The sequence below is a fragment of the Theropithecus gelada genome, chromosome 4 (genome assembly GCF_003255815.1).
Source record: "Theropithecus gelada isolate Dixy chromosome 4, Tgel_1.0, whole genome shotgun sequence".
NCBI classification, from domain to species: Eukaryota; Metazoa; Chordata; class Mammalia; order Primates; family Cercopithecidae; genus Theropithecus; species Theropithecus gelada.
In genome coordinates, this window is record NC_037671.1 from 17,165,301 (window position 1) to 17,173,785 (window position 8,485).

Sequence of the window (8,485 nt, forward strand, 5' to 3'; positions counted from 1 at the left end):
GTGCTGTGAACATTTTTCATGTTTTAAAGAGCTTTATTATATTTACTTTTCTGTGAGCTGTTTATATCCTTTACTCATTTTTAAATGGATTGACCATCTTAAAAAACTAATTTGCATGATAACATGCCTGGTGGGGAAATTAGGTCTTTGTCTGTGATGGAGGAAGTAGATTTTTTCCTGATTTGTCATTTGTCTTTTTTACTTTGCTTGTAATGTTTATTCCATAGAGAATTTTCATTGTATGTTTTCATGATATAATTTTATTAACCTTTTCTTTTATAACATCTGAATCTTATGTTGGATAAGTTGTTCCCATCTCAACTTATTACATATCCTCTCATGCTTTCTTCTACTGCTTTGGGGTTTTGATTTCTTACATTTGGAATTTATCCAGGTGTAAGGTGTGAGGCATGGATCCAACTTTATTTTTTCAAGATGGCTTTTTCTGTGTTGATCCAACACCACTGATCAAATAATCCACTTTCTCTTTACTCATTTGGGATGGCATCTATATAATGTATTACATTCCCAGATGTGTTTCAGTTTATTTCTGGATTCTTTATGTTGTTCCGTAAATGTGTCTGTCTGTTCTGAGGCAGTACCATACTGTTTAGTTACTGCCGTTGTAGAATATAGAGTTGAGTGTGACAGTTCTTTTAGAATTTATCTAACAGGGTTTCCAGTTTTCACTGGATACCATCCTTGCTCCTCAAAAAGAGTACGTACAGTGGGCCCTCTATATCCACAGATTCTGCACCTGCAGATTAAGCCAACCTCAAATTGAAAACATTCAGGGAAAAAAAAAAACAATAAAAATAACAATACAATGATGAAAAATGTACAAATTTTAAAAACAATACAAGATAACTAATTACATAACATTTACATTGTGTTAGTATTATAAGTAAACTAGAGATGATTTAAAGTATATGGGAGGATGTGCATAGATTATATGTAGATATGGCACCATTTTATATCAGGACCTGAGCATCTGTGGATTTTAATATCCATGGGAGTCCTGGAACCAATCCTCTATGGACACTGAGGGACTGCTGTATTTTAATATCTTGTATATATAGTCCCCATTCATTGTTCTTCTTATTCACATTTGCTGAAATAAATCTTGTTTATTGGCCCATATGAAATTTTGAATCACTACGTCTGCATTTTCAGAAATGCACATCTGAGGTGCATATTTACCAATACCTTTAAACCTTGGATCCTATGGCCCCTTTCCCTTTCTTCCTTTCCTTTCCTTCCTTCCTTCCTTCCTTCCTTCCTTCCTTCCTTCCTTCCTTCCTTCCTTCCTTCCTTCCTTCCTTCCTTCCTTCCCTCCCTCTCTCTCTCCTTCTTTCTTCTTTCTGAAAGGGTCTTGCTCTGTCCCCCAAGCTGGAGTGCAGTGGTGCAACCTTGGCTCATTGCAGCCTCAGTCACCTGGGCTCAAGTGACCCTCCCACTTCAGCCTCTCAAGTAGCTGGAACCACAGGTGCATGTCACCATCCCTGGCTTATTTTTTGTAGAAATAGGGTCTCGTGATGTCGTCCAGGCTTGTCTACAACTACTGGGCTCAAGCAATCCTCCCAACTCAGCCTCCCAAAGTGCTGGGATTACAGGTGCGAACCACCATGACTGGTCTGGCCACTTTCTTCCAAAGGCTTTTATCTCTTTCACCTTCAATCCTAAATGGTTCTCACTGGTTGCTGAGAGACAATTCTAAGGGATACAACTTCTATTACTCCCTGAAGGTGAAATTATTAGCAAGATAAGTCAAAGAAGCCATGTATTTGGGGTGCACAGTCTGTATCACTGTCTGGAGACTTTAAATCCATCATTAGTAATGGGCAGATGTTAAGAGAGCATCAGTAATACCCTCCGTCTGGGGGGCAGCCTATGGTATATACTCAGTCTCCACTCACACACTCTCCCCTGGGCTTTCCTCTTCGTATGTATGGGTTTCCATACTCATTTATTCATCAGCTATTTTGGGGGGACCCGCTATGTGCCAGGCACTGTTATAAATAATGGTGAGGCAATAGCAAACAAAACAGATAAAAAATATTCCCTGCCTTTGTGGAGCTCACTTTTTAGGTAGCTGATAGAGTTTGCTATAATATATATATCTCTCTCTCTCACATTTGTATGCACAGATATATATTATGTATATATTATTTTTATGTGTATATATTTTGTGTATATGTATTTAAAAATAAAGCTGTACTCTTCCTTTGCCAAAACAAGGTCAAGAGCTCCAGGCCAACATCGTAGATATCTGTCCTTCTTGGCTGCTCAGCATTCTTTCCTCTTCCTCTGACTTTCCTTTGGGGAACCATCTTTCCAACCTCTGGGGATGAGGAAGCTCAATGATAGTACTTCACACCCTTGCTGTTTGTGATTGGAAAATAATTATGTGCTTCGTTAAACCAGAAGGAGACCCTAGGACTTTTTCTGGAATAATTTAGGAAAAGGAGTTTTTTACACTGGGTTTACTAAGCTGATTGATAGAAGGTAAACTATACTCTCTAGTGACCATCTCAGACATAGTTCAAGTTTAAAAAGTTTATTGAGAATAAAGTCAACACAAGAGAAAGCAAGACCAAGAGATTTTACTTCTATTTTATTGACATAATTTGAGCTCCTCAATCTACCTGATACGGTTTGGATTTGTGTCCTCGCCCAAGTCTCATGTCAAATTGTGATCCCCAGTGTTGAGGTGGGGCCTGGTGGGAGGTGATTGGCTCATGGGAGCAGATTTCCTCTTTTGATGCTGTTCTGGTGATAGGGTTCTCATGACATCTGGTTGTCTAAAAATGTGTGGCACCTCCCACCCCCACTGCCCCTCTTGTTCCTGCTCTGGCCATGTGATGTACCTGCTCCTCCTTTACCTTCCACCATGACTGCTTCCCGTTTACTGAGACCTTCCTAAAGGCAGATACTTCCATGCTTCCCGCACAGCCTGCAGAACCAGGAGGCAATGAAACTTCTTTTCTTGATAAATTACCCAGTGCCGAGTATTTCTTTATAACAGTGGGTGGATGTACTAATACACTACCCATGTTTATAATTAGCTCTACCTCTGGACTTTTTAGTTCCATGAGCTCCTAACTCTCATTTGGACCCATGAGGCCAATTTATTTTCTATTCTTAGAATTTCAAGTTCATTTGGTTTGTTACTTATACTCTGGGAATTTGCATGTGAAATTGTGAATATGTCAGCATTGTTTTTAACCCTCTTCCCTATTATTCTTTCCTGAGAGGGACTGGAAACCTCCCTTACTGTTGTTTGTTTGTGTTATGTGATGTTTGTTTTGGCCCTGCCACTGAAGATGAACTAAGATTGGGTGAGGGCTGCATGGAGGCACTCTGCCCAAGGGTGGGTGCTCCGTGGGCTGGATTGGGCAACATAGTCATCACAAGTCATGTATCTGGGTTGCCATGATGCAGGAACACCACAAAAGCAGCATCCAGGAAACTGAGCCATGGCCAGGAGCTGGAAGGTAGCTGATCACTGGATGAAAGTAGAAAAGCAAGCCAGAGGGTGAAATGATGAGCAGGCAAGGTTGAAAACAAGGCCTTTGAGGCCTGGAGCAGGGCATAAGCAAGCAGGAGTTAAGATTGCTTAACTCTGAACACCCAGTATGTGTTCTATACTAGAGTAGACACTTGAAGGATGCCTACTGAGATAGGCATGGGTATAATGCATATTTGAGTTTGTCTCTGTTCCACACTTGAATATCATTCAACGTTGTCCTGAACACATCATTCTGCCAAGCCTGTTAGTCCAATATTTACAAGACAAACTTTTTCCTTTCCTAAGCCATTTATTTTTGCATAGTGTACTATGGTTCAGAAGACTAAATCCAGTTCTTTGAAAGCATCCAGTGTTGCTCACCTGGAAAACATTCCCCAAGAGGGCAACTGGAACTGTGTTGGGGCATTTTTTGGTTGTCACAATGACTGAGGTGTGTTAACTGGCATTTGGTGGCAACAGGCAGGCCTGTACTATTGGCCTACAAAATAAAATATTGTCCCTCCCAAAATAAAGGCAGTGCCCACCCTTGACTGAAAAACTCTGGGTATGCTCTAGAAAATTAACTTCCCCTGTCTACTTCATAAAGGTGTCTTGACTTTCAAAGTCATGAGTTTCAATGGAAGAAGAGCTGAAAACACTACTTCTGCCCACAACTCAAGTTTGCTTCTCATGTGGATGGCAACTATTTACACTTGAATCACATAAGCCAAGTGGCTGTCAGTAAGTCTGGAAAAACCTGAAAATGTGTCCATCTTGTTTCCTTTACCTCCCAATTATCCATGCCAAGTGTACTCACAGTCACCTCTAGCCCTGCAGAGGGGAGACATCAATCACCATAATGAGAATCTTCCCTCTAGGGACAGCATGAAGCTTTAGTTGCCCACGGATTATGAAATGTTTGCTTCCGTCTATTTTCAAAGCTCCAGATCCACTATCTGTGGAAAACGGCTATACCTAATACATACAGTGGATTAAACCTTTCCCATTTATTCATTTAGTGTTTTATTCTTTCATTTCTTCAATAACATGCATGGAGTAAATGGCTTTTTGTTTGTTTGTTTGTTTGTTTGTTTGTTTGTTTGTTTGTTTGAGACAGTCTCACACTGTCGCCTGGGGTGGAGTGCAATGGCATGATCTTGCTATCTTGGCTCACTGCAACCTCTGCCTCCCAGGTTCATGCAATTCTCCTGCCTCAGCCGCCCAAGTAGCTGGGATTACAGGTGCACACCACCACACCTGGGTAATTTTTTGTATTTTTAGTAGACGGGGTTTCACTCTGTTGGCCAGACTGGTCTTGAACTCCTGACTTCGTGATCTGCCCACCTTCACCTCCCAAAGTGCTTGGATTACAGGCATGAGCCACTGCGCCTGGCCGAGTAAGCGTTATGTACCAGACACGACGCTAGGCCTTGGGTGCATTCCTTCCTTGTGCCTTGTATTTTCCATTCACTGGTTTCTTGACATTCTTTGTATTCTAGCTTCTTAGAGTTATTTTTCCTTCTGCTGCTTTCTGCAATCATCTTGGCCATTACATCTAGGAACTCTGTCCTTTCTAGCCAACCAGAATTTAGGAGACTGTCCCCAACATGCTTTTCTCTCTAGCAAAATAGCTTGCATTTATAGCATAACCAATCCACAGGAAGGCAAACACATGTGTGCCCTGCATGTCCCTAAAACAGCTTAATGTCCCCAACATCCTACTCCTTGGGTTTTGGGTTGGGCTGAACTATAGCTCTTCATGGATTTGTTCTGGACCTTGGCCCTATAAACAGTTGTGATATGGGGACTATTAGCCACAATTTTACCAGGTCGCATTTGTTCTTAAAGAATTCCTGGAAACTGCTTGTCAGCTACGGGCAGCTCTGTATCTGCCTCATACTTAAGCACAGCTTTTTGGCTAGGTGATTGTGTGTTTGCTTGATATGCAAATTTTACAAACCATTGTTATTTACTATTAAAAAAATCCCTCACTCTGCTGATGGCAATATTGCCAAGTATTTCCCTTAGTTCACTGAGCTTCTTATGTAAAGACTATGTTCATTCTCAAAGGCTTCTGGTTCCAAGACTACTAAATTTATTTAATTGCCAGAATGTATTAAAAACCTCCTTGTCAAAATAGTACAACAATCATTGTTGGGGAAAATCTTTAACTTATCCAGCCACTTATCTCTTTGTCTATTTGGTCTCAAATCTTCCTCCATGTGTTAGCATTTTATACTCTTCAAAAAATGCAGAAGTTTGAGGATGCATTGGATTGTCAGCTTTTATGGATGGCAGAGTTAATTTAATTCCGCAATGGAACTCCACGAATTCTACCTCTATGGGTAGAAGGCGTTACAGGGCCCGCAGGGACCCAACTTCAACAGCAAGGGATCTCATGGTTCAAAAACATGAAATTGGCCAGCGAGAGTATAAGAGCGTACCCTTGTCTGTGTTATATATTATATACACAATCAGATCCATCCCAAGCATATGGCCCTTGTGAGGGAAGATGCAGTCATTAAAGGAATTGGCTGAGGTTTGACCTGCTTCAATCTAACTTTCCATGTGCTCATAAAATTGGACTCTGCTCGGAGATAAAAGAATTCTGCTTTCTTCAAAGAGAATGCCCAGCGCTCCTGCTCCACTTTTGGGAGCAGCCTTCTGCTCTGCAGCCTCCCAGATCCAGGCTATAAAGAGTGCTTTTGGTTCTCACTTGAAGCAGCTATCTGTGAAAGAAGTAACTTCCTAAGGCGAGTTTAAAACATCCACCCAGTGTCTCTGGAAGAAATCTATGTCTCTCAAGGCCTTAGTGGGAAAAGGTGGAGACATGGTGAGGAGGAGGGAGAATTACATGCACGGGCCAGGAACTAAAAGCAAAGACTAATGGGGAAAAAGGGGAAAGAGAGAGAGACATCAAGCTCCATAAAAAGCAAGATGGAAAATCTTAGAGAGAAGTGGAGAGAGAACTGCTGGAAGCTGCACAAATCAACAAGATAGGGAGGCAAAAAATAAAAATTAAAAAATTTAAAAAAAGAGCAATAATAGTAAAAAGGAGTAGAAACTACTTTTTTTTTTTTCTTTTGAGACACAGTCTCACTCTGTCACCAGACTGGAGTGCAGTGCCACAATCTTGGCTCACTGCAACCTTCACCTCCCGGGTTCAAGCGATTCTCCTGCCTCAGCCTCCTGAGTAGTTGGGACTACAGGCGCGCGCCACCACGCCCAGCTAATTTTTGTATTTTTAGTACAGACGGGGTTTCACCATGTTGGCCAGGATGGTCTCGATCTCCTGACCTCATGATTCGCCCTCCTCGGCCTATCAAAGTGCTGGGATTACAGGAGTGAGCCATCACGCCCTGCCAGAAGCTACTTTTTCTGGTGTCCCCTGAAGTGTGAATCTTCACTGTAAGTAATTGTGCAGTTGATTACTGCCTGATTCTAAGGAGTGTCACAGTTTATTTATTTATTGCTTCCATATATTTTCTTGAACATCTGAATTTTCAGAATTCTTCTCTCACTGTGGGCATACGTGGCTAAACCTCGCTCTGAAATTCACAAAACAAGGTGGAGGCACTCTAATTTCTGATTCATACTGATGGCCTTGAAAGCCCGTAACTCAAGGCCCTGAAAATGCAGGGGACCCGTTTATTAACTGTGTTCTGAATAAATGAACTCAGAAAGTGATGTCAATGTCATTTCCAGTGATGATACAGTGAAAACACCCTTATGTACCCTGCAATCATATAGCCTGGTTTAATGCTTTTTGCTGGTGGTTCTCACAAATAATAAGTGACATGGGCAGAATAGGTGGACAAAATCTTAAAACAATTTCTCGACTGGAGAATCATTGTCTTTGGATCTGTACACATAGCCAAACATAATTTCAGTGGTCTCTTTTGAGTCTGGTTCTTGATAAACTTGTCAGGTCCCTGAACTAACCGTGGATACTCTCTTCCTCTGGACACCTCAACACAAGAGTCAGATTTCTGCTACTTGCAGACAAAAGCTTCTTCACTGGTGTGATGGACTGAATTATTCTCCCCAAAATTCATAGGTTGAAGTCCTAATTCCCAGTGTGGCTGTATTTACAGATAAAGCCTTTAAAGAGGTAATTAAAATTAAATGAGGTCATAAGACTTGGTGCTAATCCAATAGCACTGGTGTCCTTATAAGAAGAGGAAGAGACCCAAGGATGTGTACACACATAAAAAAGGTCATGTGAGGACAGGGAGAAGGGGGTCATTTGCAAGCCAAGCAGAGAGGCATCAGGAGAAACCAAACCTACTGACACTTTAATCTTGGATTTCCAGCCTCCAGAACTGTGAAGGAATGAGCGTCACTGTTTTAAGCCATTCAGTATATGGTGTTTTTTTACGGCAGCTGTAGCCGAGTGATACCACTGGTAACCCTACCTTCGTGACTTTCTTGCCTCTTTTGGCGTTACAGGGGCTTGACCTCCACTTTAGGCTGTTGGCATTAGACTTTCTGCATATGAATGAACTGAGATTCATGACACAAGGGAGATACCAGGGCCTGACCCCTGGCTAAAGACCCAACACACACTAGGTGCTCCATATACGCTTATAGACTACACAGAGAAGAAACTAGTGGGGAGGACTTCATAAAGGGGCCTCTGGAGCTTCTGAAGAAGCAACCTCAGGTCTCTATCCAAAGAGTAAAGCAAAACTTCAAGGAAGGATGGAGAGTAAGAGAGGTGAGGCAGTAGGGGAGAGCAGAGGTGTCTCAGAGGTCATGATAAAAGTGGGTGGAAAACTTCGGAGGTTTTTGCTGTGAGTGGGTGAGCTTGCTAGTGCCCAGAAAGAAAAGGCAGTGGAGCTTGGGGACAAGGAATCCTGGTGGCTGGTCTACACAGGGACCCTGGAGTCTAAAATCATTGTTACTGTGAAACCACAGGCTTGGCATGGGATGACTTGAGTGTGACTCACTCAAAGGAGGGAGCAAGTGTTACACTCA

At 41.9% G+C, this 8,485-nt stretch overlaps 1 non-coding gene across 1 annotated transcript; it reads left to right on the forward strand.

The window, feature by feature from the left end:
- Positions 1-640: 640 nt before the first annotated feature.
- LOC112623955 lies at positions 641-701 on the forward strand. Its single transcript, XR_003119293.1, has one exon. It is a non-coding gene; the product is annotated as a U7 small nuclear RNA (small nuclear RNA).
- The last annotated feature ends 7,784 nt before the right edge of the window (positions 702-8,485 follow it).